This window comes from Lepisma saccharinum, chromosome 16 (genome assembly GCF_977018435.1).
Source record: "Lepisma saccharinum chromosome 16, izLepSacc3.1, whole genome shotgun sequence".
Lineage (NCBI taxonomy): Eukaryota > Metazoa > Arthropoda > Insecta > Zygentoma > Lepismatidae > Lepisma > Lepisma saccharinum.
The window spans coordinates 532,558-553,063 of NC_139244.1; the positions used below are offsets into that span (position 1 = coordinate 532,558).

General features: G+C 38.7%; 1 protein-coding gene across 5 annotated transcripts in view; it reads left to right on the forward strand.

Moving 5' to 3' along the window:
- Nucleotides 1-9,940: 9,940 nt before the first annotated feature.
- The window catches only part of LOC146000185 (protein borderless-like), a 61,831-nt gene continuing 51,265 nt past the window's right edge, over nucleotides 9,941-20,506 (forward strand). For 3 of the 5 annotated variants that reach the window (XM_083137542.1, XM_083137540.1, XM_083137543.1), the window contains exon 1: nucleotides 9,942-10,146. The gene's annotated coding sequence lies outside the window, so the exon portion shown is untranslated. Of the gene's footprint in view, nucleotides 10,147-20,506 lie in introns of all 5 variants that reach the window. The other 2 variants (XM_083137539.1, XM_083137541.1) reach the window with 1 other exon arrangement.

Below are 20,506 nucleotides of genomic sequence, written 5' to 3' on the forward strand. Positions count from 1 at the left end.
TAAGATTCAACATGTAAAATATCTAGGCTTATAAATTCTAAAAAAATAATTTTTACTATTGCGTTAGAATTGTTTCTCTTTTCAACTCTGTTTAAAATATTTTAATTAATTAAAATTGCACATAAGGATTACTAGTAGTAATTAACTGCTATTTCACTAATAACACATGTTTTTTTTGGCCTGTAAAGATATACTCATTTTAAGGAAGTAATGACATGCATTTGAAAACAAATCAACTACTTAAGAATATGAACTTAATGCTTTTGTGTGGTAAATGCGACAAAATGAAGCATTTACATAAAAATAAATATTTGTGGTTTAAATATGGTATGTTGCTTACCACAATAAAAGGTTGAAGATTTATTTGTATAAAGAGATATTTAGTTTGATAAATTGTGTTTTTCTAGTCATGCTTGAGATATTGTTCTTGTAACAGAGCTGCCTTCAAACACTGCCAGTGGAGCTAAGTTATAGCCCCATCACTTTCTTGATTGTTATCCATTAGTAACAAACAACAAGTCAAAATTATTATCTATGTACTGACCAAGTGTACCATTATATTTAACAGAATTTTTGTTTGAAATTCACTGTATAATGTTTGGCTTTAAAATTGTCTTAATTTATCAAGGTATCAAATATGGTATAAAAATGTGCACGCCACAGCAACTACAATATTTAAATCTCAAAGATAGTTGTATTAAAATACCCAAAGAAGTGAAATATTTAAATAATATAAATTGTAAAAATACAAATATAACATTTTTGGTAACTGCAATACGAAATATATCAATTGATTGTGAAATAACAATGTAACTTTTTGTGAATTTGATCTACATTTATCAATTCCTTGATTCAACTGGATATATTTGGCTTTGATCCTTCCTAGATGAATAGTTAATTGACTGACTGTAAGTCATTATGGGTATTTGCAATAGCTAATTGTCCTATTTTCATATTTATGAATAAATTAAAAAACCCAGTGTCTCTTGTTATGTTGCTACTTAGATTTTATTGTTTAAATTTAGAAACTCGTCTTCTAAAAATATAACGAATTCTAACTCACAATGAAAAGATCATTTTGTATAAATTAGGTGGCGATTTTTCATGTAGATTTGAGAATATCAATACAGACTACTCACCACATTTTGACTATTGAAGAAGAAGTTTAAGCATATCTGTCTTCTTAAACCAAAATCAAAAAAACATAGGTTTAAAAAACACTAAAAATCACTTTTAACTTTCTTGTGTGTGTAATTGGCACAGTTACAGAACAGTCGAAGTCAAAAAAGAAGAAGAATGAAAAATAATGGTGTCAATTTATGAAGATTTTGAAAAATTAGAATGTTGTTTTTTATATATATGTGAGGAAACGTCTACTTTCTGCCATTAGTGAGTTCTAAGTGATTGTACTGGGCGGTTCTTTAGCTCGGTATAGGAATGGACAAATAGAAATTAGAAGTTAGTAGTAGTTGTTGAATAGATGAAAGTTACTGTGTAACTCTATGATGTACGAGAAAATGAAAATACAATAATGTTGACAGAGTAAAAGATTGATTTATTGTTAGTTTCCTAATCCCATAATATTGCTTGTGTGATTTTGGACTAACTAACTAACTCCCTAGCCTTCTTAAACCCAAAGGTTCATGGCTGCAGCAACAAAGGCCTTCCATCTTTCCCTATCTTGAGCAAGTTCTATATACTCTTTTCCATCCCTACCAATTTCCCTTAGGTCCATCTCAACGTTGTCCCTCCATCTTCGTCTTGGCCTTCCTACAGGTCTCTTACCATCAGGTTTCCCAACAACAATCCTGTAAACTCCTCTTTCCTCTCCCATTCGTGCCACATGGCCTGCCCACCTACGTCTTCTTGATTTAATTATTCTAATAATAATTGGACATGAATACAAATTATGTAGTTCTAAATTATGTAACCTTCTCCACTCACCTGTCTCCTCATCCCTTTTAGGTCCAAAGATTTTCCTAAGGATCTTATTTTCAAATACTCTCAATTTATGTTCCTCTTTCAATGTAAGGGACCAAGTTTCACATCCATATAATACTACAGGCAAAATTACTGTTTTGTATATTTTAACTTTTAGTTTCTTAGATATTAAACGAGAAGACAAAAGTTTATGAAGAGAGAAGTAACATGCATTTCCTGAATTAAGCCTACTTTTTATTTCCTCTTTAATATAATTTTCATTTGTTAATATTACTCCTAAGTATTTGAATTTGGAAACTGGTTCAAACGAGTTGTTATCAATAATTAGATTTTGATTATTACCTAACACTTGGTTTCGGCCTGTAAGCATATATTTAGTTTTCTCTTTGATAACTTCCAAACCTATCTCTTTAGCAGTTTTGAAAAATATTTTAGCATTATTCTTAATTGTATTCACATCATCCCCCAGTAAGTCTACATCATCTGCATATGCTAACAACTGAGTCACACTATTTAATTTTAGTCCTCCTTTAGTTTCTTTTACCTTCCTAACAGCATATTCTAAGGCAAAATTAAAGAGCAATGGAGATAATGCATCTCCTTGTTTTAACCCATCATGAATTGTAAATTTGTCAGACATATTTTGGACTGCTGTCATCATCCATTATGTGCATATCCACAGTGAACAAAAAGCTCCCATATCAACTTAAGACTACCATGGGCATTGCCAGAAATTTTTTCCAGGGAGCACTCAGGCAGTTGATAAAACTTGAAAACTTCAAATAAAGGTTGATTCACACGGAACTCTATTTCTAGTAGGAATGCCCTACTTGGCACTGAACTGGCTACCTTGGTGGAAATCATGGCTGCCCGGCTGGCTGCTTGACTGGTTTTGAGGAATAGGCCATGTTCTAATTGCAACTGGCTTTCCTTGACTGGATTCTGTGGAACAGCCAATCAGAGCGAAGTTTGGCCACGTGAAGATAATCTGTGAGTTTGCCAAAGGAAAGTCTTTTGTTCACTTCTTGATAATAGAAAAAGTAACACAGATGTTCAGTTCATTAACAGTGGCAGCGATTAGGGGCATTGCCCCCCACTTTTTGCCACTTTTACTCCTACACTATGCTAAACCTTATCTTTCAAGGTAAAGTAAACTGTCTCCCCCCCCTTCAGGTTTGGCACCTTGCCCCCTCAGTTTTGGAACCCATTAATTTTTAGGTATGTATGCAAAGCGATGAGACTTGTATGTAATGTGGCCACGGTGGCTCAGTCGGTAACGGGTCTGACTACCATGCTAAAGGTCCCGGGTTCGATCCCCGGTCGGTTCAAATCCGGGAACTTTTCTAACGATGGAAGCAGCCCCGGTGCCCACCCAGCGGGTACCTGGGGGAAACCTTGGGGGGTAAAGTCGGTCAGGGGTGTGATTGTTATAATTGTTATAATGTTTGATATATTTAGTTGAACAAAATATTTTTTTTAAGAATGAATCCTGCAAATCTCATGTATGAACAATGAATGTGCATACCCGAGTTCATTAAAAAGCTTGTTTAGTATGCATTGATTACCATATTTTCTTCTCAGAAAATTTCTACTCCACATTTTTCTTTCTTAATTTTAATAACAGTAATAATTCTGCTAAACATTCTTCACATTGCTTGTCCATCTTTTTAGCTTGCCTGCTCTGTGCAGTGTCTTATGGGAACAAGAGTATCCCGACAAGTAGGGTAACGAGTATCGTGAGAGACCAAAACTAGAAGATGGGTAGCCAGTCCAGCACCAACCAGGGCATTCCTACTGGAAATCCAGTTCCATGTGATTCGGTCTTAATAATAAAAAGTATCTATTATAAACTAATAAAAGCAAACTATTCATATTATTATTATATTCTTGGGGAGACTTTTCTGCTCTATCCACCCCACCAAGTGAATATCATCCAGCACAACTGTTCTTTTTAATTTTTTTAAACATTTTACATAGTTAATGTACTGAAATACATAGTTATTCTATTTTGGGTAACAGTTTGATATAGGCAAAACACATTTCTTCAATTTTACAGGAGAAAGTACTTAAGGAACTGACTTTCTGTAGACTTTTGAAATGTCGCGGAAGTGTTTTCTCCCTTTGTTCAATTTATTCGGCTGGTAAAACATGTATTTTTCGACATAAATGTCTCTGCCATGCACAAAAGCTCTTTCCTCCATTACCTTTGACTACGTGAACCAAATGTTCCATGCGTTCGATGATGTAACCTCCGGTGAGTGTTTGCACATGCCGTTGTTTTACAAGAAGATGACGTGTCAAGGATGCGTCGTGAAATTGTTCCTGGAGATTGAAGATCCACGCGACTTTTTAATTGAACACGGAATCGTCAAGGAAGAAATGGAATGTCCGAAATGTGCTAGTGTATATAAGCTATACATTGGACCGAATGTAAAGTGGATATATCTCTATACGAAGAGTATCCAGGGGCGTGGTAAATTAAGGTACAAAAGATGTCTATGTGGATTTCAATATTCAGCAAAAAAGGGTACATTCATAGGACAGAGCAAACTCACTGTACCAAATATTGTTAAGTTTTGTAAGCTGTGGCTGCCATTGCCATACCCAAGACAAAAATTCATGCAATCAAACTCAACATGAGTCGATCAACAATTGTGGACTGATCAAACCACTGTAGACAAGTGTGTGAGGAATGGGTTATTGCGAATTCCAGACCAATTGGAGGTCAGGGAGTGATTGTAGAAGTAGATGAAGCTATGTTCGGAAAAACAGAGATGTGTCAATAGAAGGGCACATCCAGTTGAGGGGCAGTGGGTGTTCGGAGGAATTGAAAGGGGCAAACAGTGAATGTTTCTTCATGGTTCCTGTAGAAAACCGTAACAAACAAGTAATAGGACAATTCATCCTTCCTGGAACAACTATAATATCTGATTGCTGGAAAGCATATATCAACTTACAGGGAGCAGGCTATACACACCTCAGAATTAACCATAGTGTGGAGTTCATCGACACACCTGCAAGTGGACATATTCATCAGCAAAACTTGCAAAGAATGACGGGCGACGAAATACCAATCCACTCTCAAAACATAGAGAGAGCTTGGCGTAATGTCCGGCATTCCGTTCCAATCTTGGACACAAGAAATATCACTTCACGGACTACTTATCGGAGTACCTCTTCAAGAGCAATTTTCCAATGGAGAGAAGAGTGCATGATTTTTTTAAGCAAGCCGGTACCATACAGTACATGTAAAAAAAAACAGAACTTTGAAAGATACATGCTGCGAAGAAGTACCGAACTTTAAAAAACACATAATGTAGTTAAAGTGAAACAGCCATTCATAGATGTAGAATTAAATTTAAAAACAAACATACTATATATGTTAAATAGTCATACATCTTTTATTTTTGCCGAACCTAACCTAACCTTCCGTTGGTTTGTGGGGCATTTTTCAGTTAAGAAGGTTTGAAACACTGCATACCCGCTGATAATAGACAACACTAGTCAAGATTTGCCCGCCATATTGTGTGTAATGGAAGCCAAAAAGCAACGAACAATAAATACTCATAATGTGAAAAATCACAATTATTTCAGAGAAAAAAGCAAAATCCCACCTTAAATAATATTTCACAATGCATAATAGGTAAGTATGTAAAAAATGACTAAATGGACGAGAGAAATGTGTTTTGTCTATATCAAACTGTTATCCTATTTTGTTATTAACTTATACATACCTCCTCCAAAAGAAAAGCTTTAGAAGGTAGGAGAAAAATTACACAGTGGTTATGTTGTGTACCCTTTCATGTAAACTCTATTTTATTATTATTATTTTGAAAACTGAAAACATTTATTCTTTGGCTTAAATGGCAGAAGATGAAAAGCAAACTGGCTCCTGTATTTTCCACTAAAAGGTTCTGAATTTAACAGTTTTTACCTTCGTTTTGCTGTTCAAATGATAACTAACTGAACTTTATTTCTGTTATTAACTACAAAAGTAATAAGCTTTTTTTTTTGTAACTTGAACAATGATAATTTCCAGGGGAGTGAATGTATCTGTTCAACCCCCTCCCCCCATGCCAATGACCATGAAGACTATTGCACATCACATTAATTTGAATGGAATACAGAAGGAGTTCCAAAAGATGGAATATAATGAACTTGGATAAAGTTTTCTGCTATGAATCACAAATATATTAATATTCAAGTGTAGAAATATATTTTACTTGATATGGTGTTTCATGTAAAAAAATATTTTCATTATTTAATTTTAGCAGTGATGTGCGGTGACGTCGACACTTGGGGTAGCAGTCAATGGTGTGGTCAATGGCTGTTGGTCATACCCCTCCCCCCTTTAGGGCTCAGTATTCCTAAAAGAAAAAAAGAATGTCAATAACAGGAAAATATTGCAAAATGATGAATGAGTACAGAAAAAAGTACACGTAACCCCCACCCACATTCGAAAATAAAAACAATTTGATTTGACTAAGTCAGAGATCCTGAGTTCGAATCTCAGCTTGGTCATGGGTATTCTTTGTGTGTGTCCCTTCATCAATTTTATCATATCATCTTCGCGATTAGCCAAAAGTGGCAGAAAAGCGAATTAAAATAAACCAAATCGAGCAATCAATCAATGATTTGATTTCATTGTTGTTACTTAGCGTCGCTTTTTTGTCACATTTAGTTAATTGCGAAGATGATACGATAAAATTATGAAGGGACAAACGCAAATAACACCCATGCCCAGGTCGGGGTTCGAACCCGGAACTCCTGGTGTCATAGTGCACTGTGATAACCACTCCCCCACGGTTGGTTGATTTGGTGTTTTAAGTACACTTTGTGAACAGAAACAAAACACGTAACAACACACTTTTTTTTGTAGTTTCTTCAATGATATTCATTTGACTTTTTGAGTTCTGAGATACATTTTCATTCCAAATTATTTAATATTCACTGCAATACATTACACATAGGACAAGAATGCACCCTCATCACAGGTTCGAATCCTGGCCTGGATTGTTCATATCGAGGTCACTTCATCAATTTCATCATATCACTCATCCTCATTTTCGCGATAACCAAATGTGGCAGAAAAGCGAAGTAAAATAAACCAAACCAACAACAATATGAACGCGCGTTCTCTTGCCGAAATAAATACATCCGTATTTATGACTGTTAGAGGCCAAGAGTAGTATATTTAAATAAAACTACCAAAACGCGAGTCAGAGAGAGAGCCTGAGCACATATTTGTAATTTAATCATTATATATTCCATATTTGAAAAAGAAAGAAAGCATAACATTATTGTCTGCACATAACACGTTCCCATTTCATAGGCTACATCTCATATTATACATACGTACATAATGTACAACGTGTAAAAGGTTGTATAAATACAGAGAACATAAGTACTGCAAAAAATTTTACCCTGAGTTCTTTGGAGGATTTACAAAAAAACTCTTATGAGAAACCAATCCCCTATCTGTCCTATAGGAGATAGACTGGGGGACCTGAAAGCCTGGGTTTTCAACCATTGCAGCGGGAGGTGAGGGGGCAAGGGAGGTAGAAATCTTCATTTTCCTTCGGCCGGCCGTTTCTACCTGGAAACTGGTCAGGCGGAGGAAAGTGAGCTAGGGTATCCAGCCAGCTTTGCCCGCGGATCACACCGATGGACGAGAAGGGCGTGGAAAAGAAAGTGTGGCTATAACAAGACAATAAATATTGTGATTTGAATATAATTCGAGATGTGAGATTGATTTATCTATCTCTGCTAGACTAGCCACTCCTCAGTGCACGTCACTGAATTTTAGTGCCTTGTAAGTCTTTGGGTGGGTGGGGGTTCCGGAACCCCCAAGTACGTCCTTGCATAAAAGGCCGTCTGCAGCACTTTTTTTTCAGGGGCCAGAGTAGGATTCCATATCTTACAGACAGGGGGAGCTGATGGGGCTACAGCCCCTCCCGAAATTTTGAGAAAATCACAAAAATTTTCAAATGAAAATATGTTAAGAACTCAAAGAAAGGAAATATGTAAACGCAAACCTCTCTTTAAATGATCCTCCGATTAACATTATTGTCTTCGAGTACAATTTTAATAGAGCGAATGGCTGAAATATACGAAATACCGTGCGTTCATTTCGATCTGCAGCCGAGAGATCGGGAGAAGCGTGGCGGGCGGCGCTGACGGAGATGCCGACATTTGCGGCCTGTAATGCCCGCTTATTTTTATAGACATATGCAGACATTTATATAAATATTGCAAAACGATCACTAACCTGTGTTATAACACGCAAAAGTTCTTCTGTAATTCTGCTCTTATATACACAAAAAAATACGCTTTAGAAACGATGTTAAGAGCCACAGATAATAAAACATTTTAATCATAGTTTTGACCAGTAACGTCCTGCTTAAGTTTATATCCTTGAAAGAGTTTTGTGCCGATGGGGATCGTTTGGAGGTTTTGAATGTGCAACACTGTATCAAGATTACGCTGTAGAAGAAACCGTTAAAAGTGAATGGTTTTCGTGAGCTTCCTTGCAATCCGAAATCTCCGAGCTCGAGTTTTTTGTTCCTTCGCGACTAGATGAAGACAGAGTTGTAAATATAGTGGCGAGCAATGTAAACCAAGAGCGTGTTAATTTCGTACTGTGCGCAAGAGTGTTATTCTTGGTTACTTGCAGTTACTTGTTTGTGTTATTGTATTGTGTATGTGTGACGTGTCAGTGAGACGATTGGAATGCCAGCCGCAAGATTCACGTTAGAACAAAGATTTTTTTATGTATGACACGTACCTACGTGAAAACAAACTCGTGTCGAGACGTGTGTAGGTAATTTGTACAGAAATTCCCATGCGTTTCAACTCCACACAGAGATACGGTTAGATATCTTGTCCTTAAATTATGAGAAACTGGATCGTTAAATTTTAAAACACCTAAGCAAAAACGACGGATTCTAACCGAAGCAAAACTCGATGATATTGGTGCAGCGTTAGAACGTTCTCCAAACAAACCTCTACGCCGTGTTTCACAAGAGGTGGGCGTGTCAAAATCATCGGCACATACAGTCACTAAGCTACTAAAATTAAAACCATACTCTTATAACACAGGTTAGTGCTCGTTTTGCAATATTTATATAAATGTCTGCATATGTCCATAAAAATAAGCGGGCATTTCAGGCCGCAAATGTCGGCATCTCCGTCAGCGCCGCCCGCCACGCTTCTCCCGATCTCTCGGCTGCAGATCGAAATGGACGCACGGTATTTTATAGAGTATCTCACCCCTCTATTGATTGAATTGTTATAGTCCACTTTGTGCACAGAAAGGCTAATCGGATCCGAACCACTGTGCCATGCGCCTCCACCGGATCGAACCTGGGACCCCTTGCTTACAAGGCGACGACGTTACCACTACGCCATCGGGGAGAACTCCCGCCCCTCTTTACAATTTCATCCCCTCCATAACAAAATTCCTGCGTACGCCAGTGGTCATAGAAACTTATATTTTACTCTTATTGTTATTATTATTAGTTTACATTTAATAAAATTGAAATTTACTTGAAAATACTTTCGCGTTGTTAACAAGTTGTTAACAAGTTCATATTTGAGTCCACTGCACTATTTACGTAGAAACTGAACTCGCAAAGCATATAATATTATTTGTAATAAAATATAAATAACTTTTCCCAACTATCTTAGGGGGCAAGGGCACCCCTGGACAACCTCTGCGGGCGCCCTTACTTGCATACCCCATAACAACCCCTACCTCAATTTTCAGTCCCAATGTATGTCCCATTATACCCCATTGCATGCAAAAGTGCACAAATGATAAATCCTTGATCTACACGTATCGTTGTTTGCGCGTATGCATACGTCACTGGTTACAAACCACAAGTACATTAAAAGTGCCGAAATCCGATCCACGAAGCACCACGGGAGCTCGGGTAAATGCATTGTTAGTCGCGGGGCGAGTTTCAATAGAGTGCGACCATCTGTAGTTCCTGCAAGGGAAGGGGTTTCGGCGCGGGACTCGCTTCTGAAATCAGCATACTGTTTTTCGACCCGCCAAATTGTTGCGACATCTTTACTTCCTCATCACCGAACGAGGCTATTTGTCAAGGTCACCGGGCTCCGTAACTGACCAGCCTGGCAGAGGGTGTCGAAGCAGCAGCGAACGAGTTGGAAGATACGGAGCTTCGCGGTCGAAAGGCGCTTTGGGTGAGTACTCGTGTCTTTTATCTGTTTAGAATTACCAGTAGGAATGGTACCGAGACACCTGTCGGTCTTGTTTCGAACTACGAGACGGTGATTGGATTTATTTTACTTCACGCTTAGGCTATTTGCGAAGACCAGGATAAACGTTTTTGATTGATTGATTTAGCCACTTTTGGCTAATCGCGACGGCGAGGATGAATATTGATGAAGGGATAACCTATTCACAAAAAAACACCCAGGCCGGGATTCGAACCGAGATCCCTGGCGTCGTTGCGCGCTATGCGATGATGAATGAAGATAGGATGAAATAGCTGAAGGGACAATCATGAATATACATAGAGGGGTCCCGGGTTCGAATCCCGACCCGGGCATGGATGTTTGTGACTGTCAATTCATGCCCATCTTCGCAATTAGCCAAAAGTGGCAGAAAAGCAAAGTAAACCGAATCAATCAATCAATCAATACACATCTGCAGCACAAAACGCAAGCCCCGGAGAGGATTATCCCAGCTGCAGGTTCAGGCGGCAGCACCGACGCCTGGTGGATCTGAATTAGTTCAAGGGCTAGTAGGGAAAATGGGCAGGGGCGCAGACTTGTCAAAATTATTGGGGGGGAGGCTCTGATCACTGAAATAAATGATTGGTTGATTGATTTAGTGTTTTAAGTCCACTTTATGCACAGTAAGGCTAATCGGGACTGGACTTACAGTTTAAAGTGGAATCCAAACCACTATGTGCCTCCACCGGGTATCGAACCCGGGACCCCTTGATTACTAGGCGACGACGATACCACTGCACCATTAGGGAGGCCCTGAAATAAATGAATGAATGACTCACTCCCTCCTTTTTTTAAAAACAAAAGTTACGTCTTCGTATAGCAGTTTTTAAGCAGCTATTATATTATATTCCTCATGCAAATGAAATGTAACACGAACAACGTTTAGAAAATGTTTCAAAGTCTCCTTATGTCTTTTGTGTGTGCTCATTTGTTTTTTAGATAACAACATTTTTATTTTAAAGTAGGCTATGTATTTACATTAATAGGCCAACATAACAGTTTTATGCCGGTCTCGGTAGCCGAGCGTGTTGGGTGGTCGACTCAGCTCGCTTTGATCCGGAGGTCTCGGGTTCGAGTCCCGGCGAGGGCATGGGTTTGTTTTAATGTCCGCAACAGACTTGTAGAGAAAGGACATGTGACGGGTGCAAATAACCTTAGCGTTGACGTACTCATAAAAATAACGAATATTTACAATATTTAACAGTTTTATTTAATTATTTACACAAATGTTAACACAAATCGCAGTAAAATTAGTTTTACTTTTTTGTTCTTGCTACAATATTTTACTTTTTACATTTAATTTTGCAATAATAAAAAAGACACACAGCACGCCGTGCTTTAGCAATAATGCCTTTGATCATAGCCGTTCCCGCTTTCGCAATACAGACCATTCATAAGCTTTCCTTGCGTACTTTACTGCAAGCCAGTGTTAAATAAACTCAAAGACTTTAGAATTATTTTCCCCTTATTCTTTGGACTACAGGAAGAGATTTCGAGGATAACTAAATATCGTACATATCAATATTGCCTGAAAGTCGTGTTTACGACCTCAAATTGTTCAGAGTTCACTAAACAACATACTGGTATAATTGTCATATCACTTCGTTATTTTGAAACTCTTTTTAGTAAAAATGTTAACAATACTCATAATTATATAAGTCATGTATTTTGCTGTCTGCGGTCATAGCCCCCCCCCCCCCAAAGTTGATGGTTTAGCTGTCTCTCAGCCCCCCAAAGTTGATGGTCTAGAACATTTCAAATGTGTATTTAAAGTTAAGTTCATGAGGCACAATTCAGAGTAAACTTTACAAGAGAAGCAAAATAATACATTAGATCCTCTTAAGCAAAATTATTTGAGGGGCTCTGCCCCCACATCATTAACATTGGGGGGTGGGCTCGAGCCCCCCAAACCCCATGGAGTTGGCGCCTGTGGATTAATAGTTACACATACTTATTAGAAAGTGGGGTTTCTAATAAAAGAGAAAGTAGAAAAGGGACGCTAAATATAACAAATGAAGAAGATACTAAATAACGATTCGCTCCCCCCTTCCCCTTGGATAGCGCGTGGTCAGAGGGCCGAGGCCCGCTATTGCCTTGAGGTTCTAAGTACTTTAAAACATTGGTTCTAAGGTAGATCATTAAGTCTTAGAATAATATTTATGTGTTTATATATACGTATTTACAGTATATTTACATGCTAATAAGACTCAAACTCATATCTACACAAAAAGAGCTTTCGAAGTAGTAAGACCGAAGACCACATTTCTATTGCCAAGCTCAAACTTAACGTCCATCTAACGTACGTACAAGTTTAATTTGAGCACTTGAATACGTGCAAAATATCAGCGGAAAACAGCCTGCTGTTGTCTCTGCTCGGTGAGGTTGTTCAGTTGCAAAATGGTGTCGCAGGGAAATCTTTAATTACTTGGACCATTAATGGACACGAATGAATTTTCAATTGTCTGTTACATACTTAAGAAATGATATACCATATGCTTTCAATTCAATTTTCTTTGAGGGGTATAAAAACATCCCTGGCAGAGATAAAAATACTTTTCTTTTGCCGGGGATAAAATTTGTTGTGGGGGGAAAATCCCCGGCACCCCCCTTTAATTTGCACTCAACCGAAGTGATTGTGAAAAATCAAGCACTCGCTGAATTAGAAATCACCGCTTATACAAGGTGGACACTTCGAGAAGGAGACTGACCTTGAGATTGGCAGAGAAACCGGGCCAATAAATTGATAGCTGTTGCTGAAACCTGCCTGCTTGATTAGGATTGGGCAAAAATCCCAACAAACTTGACTTCTTAAGTCCACTTTATGAACAGATGGGTTATTGGAGACTGCCTACAGTTGAAACCACCATGTGTCTCCACTGGGTACCGAACCCGGAACCTCCTCATTACGTTACCGCTACGCAATCCGGAGGCCCACAGTTCCAACAGAACGATGGAGGGGAGAGTCGATCAAAACGGGGACACTAGCATATTTTGGCCTACCAAAAGTAGTTATCAGGGAAAAATTGTTGCAAAACTTTTATTTTCTGAGTAGGTCCTAGTCTAACAGGAAACAAGATTGTTTGTATACATGTATGCAAAAAAATTAGGGGAGACAGGAAAATACGCAATGTCCCCGTTTTGGACAATCTCTTATACTCAATTTAAACACTTAATAAAGAACATAATAACACAGATTTGTCTAAGTAGGTAAAACATATTTCAATATCGGTGGCGTTCAAAACGGGGACGACCCCGTTTTAGCAGACAGTGTCGGACGCTTGAAAACATGGCGTCTCTTCACACAGATCACCTATCAAGTAGTGTGTCAAGCTCAGTATCGTACGCAGGATTTCATCAAGGGGGGTTATTTCTAAAACTTTCTCCAAATTAATCACAATTAATTAATAATACTAATAATTAATTAATTAGCTGAATTACTACTAATAATACTACTACTATTAAGTAGTAGAGATCTACATAAATATAGTATTTATGAAAACAATAGAACGAAATTACTTTCTAGTCATTCGATTTTTATCAAATCCTGGGAGCATTTTTTTGTTTCTTTGTTACGAAATAATTGTCTGGTCAACGAGGTGAGACATTTTAAGGGTGAAGAAAATCCATAAAAACAAGAAAATATATTAAATTGAAATAATCAAAGTATGGGACTCATCCAAGGAGCTGCGATGGTCTTGTCGGTAGAGCGTCTGACAATCACGCGTGAGATCCGGATTCGATTTCCGAAATTGGTTGGAATTTTTCCGGCTTCTTCCCCGCATAAATGTCCCCGATGATTCACATCTGGATTGTCTCGCTGTTCTTACCAACAAAACATTTTACAATAGTTAAGCTTATTGTCGTTTGAATAATTGTCTAGTCAACAAGGTGAGACATTTTAAAGAGAGACGTTCAAACTTGCTGCGGTAAACAATGGGAAGGCGGACTGGTGACTATTCTTCTCCGCCTAGCCTTTGTCTATACATTAGCCTCTTACAACGCACCATTAACTTTATTTAGTCAATTCTCATTGTTCACACAAAAAAATGCATGTTCGTTGAACACTGACGTACGTGGAGGGGTAGCCGATGGTGTTACAGCCCCTACCGAAATTTTGAGACAATCAGAATTTTCAAGTACAAATCCGTTAAGAACTTTAAAAAATCATCAACATGTGTAAATGCGAAACCTGTTTTCAAGTGAGTCCCGATTACCATTTTTGTCTTCGAATACAATTTTAATAGACTGAAAAGCTCCAAAAATACGAAATATTTTATTATGCATCCTGCCCTCCAAAACGAAGCCATGTGCTATCTACATTTACTATTCCAGCCCCTCGCGAAAAAAATCCTGCGTACAGCAGTGTATTGAACATTGTTGCAACTGAGATACAATTTTTTTCTCTCTTTTAAATCATAGTTACCCTCATATTTTATTTTCAAAAACTCGTGGTTATTTTCAAGGCATCACTCTGAAAGACGCGTGTGTTTGGAATTCTGTGCTTTTCTCCATGCTGCATGGAAATAATAATTCAAATTATTATTATTGTTAGTAGTAGAAGTAGTAATGGTAATAGTATTGTCCCAGGTCTTTGACTGTCATAAATTGACCATTTAATTTTTTCCACGGCATTTTTCATAATATTTCACAAACTCAAGCGGGGTGTTTAAACCCCGTAACCCCCCCCTTGCGTACGCCACTGGTCAAACTATAACTTAAAACTGAAAGAATCAGTGCCGTGTACTTACCAAAATTGAATGTTCAAAAGTGTCTTGATAAAACTAGAGGCAAAATCTTAAACTTTTTTAACGAAAACTTAAAAAAATTGTGTAAAAAAAACAAGGTCGGTGCCGTGTCCGCGACTCTATTCAAACTGGCATATAGGTGGTAGCATTTTAAATCCTGGGAGAAATAGTAGTACCGCGTTGGGTCCAAGGTAGCAGCCAGTGATGTGCGTCTCCACGTAAACAACCATAGTCTACATTCTACACGTAGACTATTTTATACACGTAGATTACGTAATCTATGTAAACAACATGGCGAAAGGTGATAACTTAGCAAAGGGCGCCTTGGAATTAAAAGAAAATTATACTGCGTGTCAGTTGCTGATGTGTGAGGAGAAATTTTCATACTCTTTCTTCCAAATTCGAACAATTTCTCACCTAGGAAGATACCTAATATAGGAAATATTCTAGTGTTTTAAAGGGGAAAAGACCACTCTTGACTCACGACTGCCATCTGTTGTTGTTTTTTGCATACTATTTATCTTCTTCCATAGTTGATAATAGAAGAGAAGATAAATGTTGTTGTAAATAGGATTCTTTTCATTTCGTTAGGAACCAATATAGTTGAAAATGTCACTTTCGGCACATCACTGGTAGCAGCATTAATCGTGAAGCTTCTAGCGTTTAAATAACTTCTTGCATCAACGAAAGCTAAGTTTAATGTATACTTTTTAATCAGATGTGTCTATATTTTAAAGTTTACAAATGTTAGTAATATAACAAAACTGTTAATGATAATAGTAATAGTAATCATAATAATAATAATTATAACAGTAATAATAATAATAGTAATAATGTCAGCAGGGTCCAAAACAAAGGATAGTCTAAGGGCCAAAAGTTATAAATTTCCCCCTGGACGGGAGGCATTTACCTATTTCTGATTTTTTTTTTCCAAGTCACACGCTGCCCTTATTGCTTCGGTCTGAAAGTTCCTTGTGTTTGTGAGTATCCCTTCATCAATTTTATCATCATCGCCGCGATTGACCTAAAGAGGCAGAGCAGCGTGAGGGGAAAACCTCAACGGTATGTTCAATTGACAATATTGGATCTTGAAATTCTTCATATTGAAGTTTTTGCTCGCTGTTCGCCATGAACCGAGCATTTTCTCTCTGCATAAATTCGGTTCAGCCACAAAGGCCATTATTAAGAATAGTGGCGCCCAAATTGTTCGACATGCAAGAACGTTTTTTTGAACCTTACTTTGGCCGCCAACCACCAGCGCCACCTAGATCGAGGAGAGGAGGTGGGCGCGGCTGTTGGTCGGTCATCTGACGCCATTTTGGCCTTTCGCGTCTGCAATTGCTTAATTGGCGACATGAGATGCCACTCAGAAGGGAAAAGCGAGGGAAATATGATAACTGGCAGCCACTAGATGCTCTCGCAACTCGCCTACTTGAGTTGCACTTCCAAGTGGAGAATGTTCTTTTGTGTGGCATAACCCATTTATCAAAATCAACAATATGCACACAGGCTGAACGTTGTTGAATGACACAATAGAAATGTGTCTCCTTTATCAGAATCATCACATACACCCATCACCCATACAGCAGAAATCTCCAAGGGGCATCCATTGGATATTCAAAATGTCTAGTTTAGATCAATGGATAGTGTTGGAGTCCGTTGGATATCAAGTTTTTACATACCCATTTTTGGATATACATCCAGTTTTGCTTATTCAATTCTGGTTGTCCAGGAAACATCTGTTAGATGTCTATTAAGTTTCATCCTTCATCGCCAGGCTCAAAACCTTTTAGTCACCCCTGCTACTATATATACATTTTCAATTTGGGGAGTACAAAGTCCGAAATCCATATAAATTTAAATTTATAGAGATTTTGATCTTTGTGTGTGTGTGTTCGTGCATAACCTTGAACTTCCAATAACAAAAAGTATTTACAAAATAATTTTCAGTTTTTAAAAATATATAAAATTTGGAACAGATGTGTTTGAGGGCTCGTTCCATCGCCTTGCAGTCCCTTAAAAAGTTCTCTGTGAGCACAGACCAATTAGTACCACAATCTATTATAATAGGTTCACGGTGACTTGAATTCCTTTAGGAAGATAATGTAGACAAAATAACTGGTTTTTCGTTTAACTAGTCAGAACGAGATTATTTCACTACAGCATCTTGTCTCAGTCAAATTATTTGAGGGGAATAAAAATGGGATCAAAGGATTTAGAAGATACCGAACCCCTGTACCCTCTCGTTCCTGCGCCACTGCAACTATATAGTTTATGCAATATCCGAACTCGGTAGACTTTTGTTCCCACAAGGCATTGCGGCACAAAAGTCTATCGACAAGTACGGGTAACAAGTGTCGTGTGAGGCGAAAACAAGCAAATGAGTAGCCAGTTCAGTGCCAACTAGGGCATTCCTACTGGAAATCCAGTTCCGTGTGATTCGGACTTGCTCTCCGATCGCCCCTGATTCTTCTAACTCGAAACACGTTCCCTCTGGAGAGAGAAATCTCCAGGAAGCTCCAAGGGAAGGACAAAGCCCGCCAGCTGCGCTGCCCACGTCTCCTCAACTGGTAATTAAAAGCACTTTACGCGGCCACCAGCAGAGCCAGCGATTTGTCATTCCTCGGCTCCCTTCATGAATTCTAATGCTTTGTTTATGGGGGTGGCATTCGCGTAGGAGATCTCTTCCCTTCTGGATGAACCAGTGGCGGCAATTACATTGGGTTTACCCAAAAATTCTTCTGTACGAAATCGGTAACGTTTACCAACTAGCCTTCTTAAACCCGAATATTTATGGTTGCAGCAACACAATCCTTCCATCTGTCCCTACCCTGGGCAAGATCAATCCAATTATTACCGATTGCCTTGAGGTTCATCACATCCTTCCATCTTCGTCTTGGCCTTCCTGCAGGTCTCTTAGCATCAGGTTTCCCAACAAGAATCCTGTAAATTCTTCTTTCCTCTCCCATTCGTGACGCATGGCCTGTACAGGGTGTACCACAAGTGAAGCATCACAGGGAGTTTTATGGAATGTGTTCAAAGTGCTCCAGGCAAGTAACAAGACGGACTCTGAAGGCTGAAATCCCTCCGAAATACTACAAATGTTTAGTTGGAAATAGTATATAATTATAATTAATTTGACTTCCTTAGCAGAAATAAACATCCTGTATATTAAGTTGTAATAAGGTAAGGTAAAGATACCCCTGTGCATACATGTCATGAAGACATATGGGGTGATGTGGAGATTTTGCTCCACATATTCTTGATCTTGACTATAGTTGGGATGATGTGATCAGCATCATGCCCGGCCGCCTTTACCCCTCCCTCAGGGTTGCCCCCAGGTACCTATTGATACGAGGTTGGGTGGGCCTTAGAGCTGCGCAGAAACAGGGATATGACTGAAAAATTTCCTCGTCCAAATCAGCTGCTCCGGAATTCGAACCCGTGTCTTCCGCGTGGTAGTCAGATGCTCTACCAACTGAGCTATGAGAAATTCTTCTTCAGGGCTTCTACCCCTTACTTTTTCGCTTTTAGATGGCGGTTGTTGATGAGGGATGAGCCCCTCCCGAAATGAAATAAAAATTGTGGATACGGGTATGAAATGTCCTCTTTCCCATGTTTAAGCACACTGGAGGTAAGCGGGATCGGCAGAGAATTTTCTTTCTTTAAGTCAGATGTTCGGGAAGGGAAAAATTCAGCATTTTTGCGATGCCAAATGCCACACTGTGAAAATCTGTTCTACACTCATGGTCATTGTCGTGTACAGGAGGGAAAGTTGATGTGGTGTCATAACTCCCCTTACCAGTATTGTAACTAAAAAAATGAAAGCTTCAAATGCAGGAAAACATGGCAAAATATAGGGCTGACTACGTGTGGCAATTAGAACATTGTTGCCTTTTTATGTCTGCTTTCCTGTCTTCTGGTGGGTTCTTTCCACTGATACATATCTACGGCCACCCCCTTTTTTTCGTCTTCGACATCGCGTGAAAGAATGAGTGTGTGCACGAGGGAGATAATGCGACGGTTCTCTTCGTGCAAAATAACGAAAGAAGGAAGTCCACTGTGGAAGGAAGTGATGTTCTGGACATCAGGAAAGAAACTCTATCTTCGTACCAATCTTGTACTGAGTTATTGCAAATGATCTTCCAAATTTCAGACACATGTATATCATGCTTAATGAAACTCAGCTAGAAAAAGGTTTATCAATGTAAAGAGTAACTCATAAAGTTATATTTAATTACCTCATTACCTCACAAGTGTTCAATGTGAGCCCCTTTGGTAACTCGACACATATCTAGCCTGTAGTCGAGCTCCTGTCACATATCACGATGGAATGGAATCTGTGATGCGTGCTTGCAGGTCAAGCATGGTCTGTGGAAATGGTGGCTGGTAGACTCTATCATTAACAACACCCTCCCCCCACCCAGGAAGAAATCGATCGTGATATGCTACAGCTTGTTTGGCAGAACCTTGACTGCAAGCTAGATGTGTGTCAAGTTACCAAAGGCTCACAATGAACACTTGTGAGGTAATGAAATATAACTTTATGAGTTACTCTTTACATTGATATAATCTTTTTTGTATCTGAGATTCATTAAGCGTGATTTACATGTGTCTGAAATCGGGAAGATCATTTGTAATAACCCTGTGTAGTGACGCGTGTCCACCACTTGAGACATCGATCTAGCAGATTCGACTTTCGACCTCCCGAGTTCGAGTAGAAAATAAGCAAGATACAAACGAGTAAATGAATGCCCTAAATTTCTGTATGACAACGTGCACTTATACAAGTCATGAAACAAATCTGAAAAATCGTCGTTTATGGCCATATGCCTCCTCGATGGCGGTAATTTCGTCGCCTTTTAATCAAGGTGTCTCGGGTTCGATGCCCGTTGGAGGCACATAGTGGTTCGGATTTCACTTTACACTGCTGATCCAGCCATGATTAGTCTTTCTGTGCATAAATTGGACTTTAAAAACCTTAAACAAGCTCAAAGAAATAACTGGGTACGCCACTGCTTGTAATTAGTCTTGTCCTACCGAACGTATTAGTAACGTTTCGTCTACTACTGCTATGATTCAAATTCTTTACCCCTCTGAGCTGTTCCTTAAGGTAACTGGAGCTTTTCCCTCCCATTATCGAGGCACTCTCTCGGTCTCTCCTGAGGCTTCCCACTCCTTAATATTGCCTGGGGATTATCATTTCCCAGCATTCTTCCTGCTTCTCGCAATTCGACAATGTTGGGGAGCTTGAAGGTAGAGTGTGAAGTGAGGTGGAACGTTTTCCAGTTCGAAAACAAATGACAATGCTTGGGAACACATCACAGTGAGTATGCAAGGTCATAACGTTTCCACCTATACTCGTTTAACTTTCATATGTTTGTTTTTGTGTATCCCGACCCGTTGTCGTGTGCTAGATACTGTTCGTAAGTAACAGTAGTTGTGTCTCTGATTCTTATTATGTGTCGGTTTTGGTTAATCGCTACGCTAAAGATTGTGATCAGATGATATGAGATGAAAGAACATTCACAAACATACATGGACATCACAACACAAGTCCT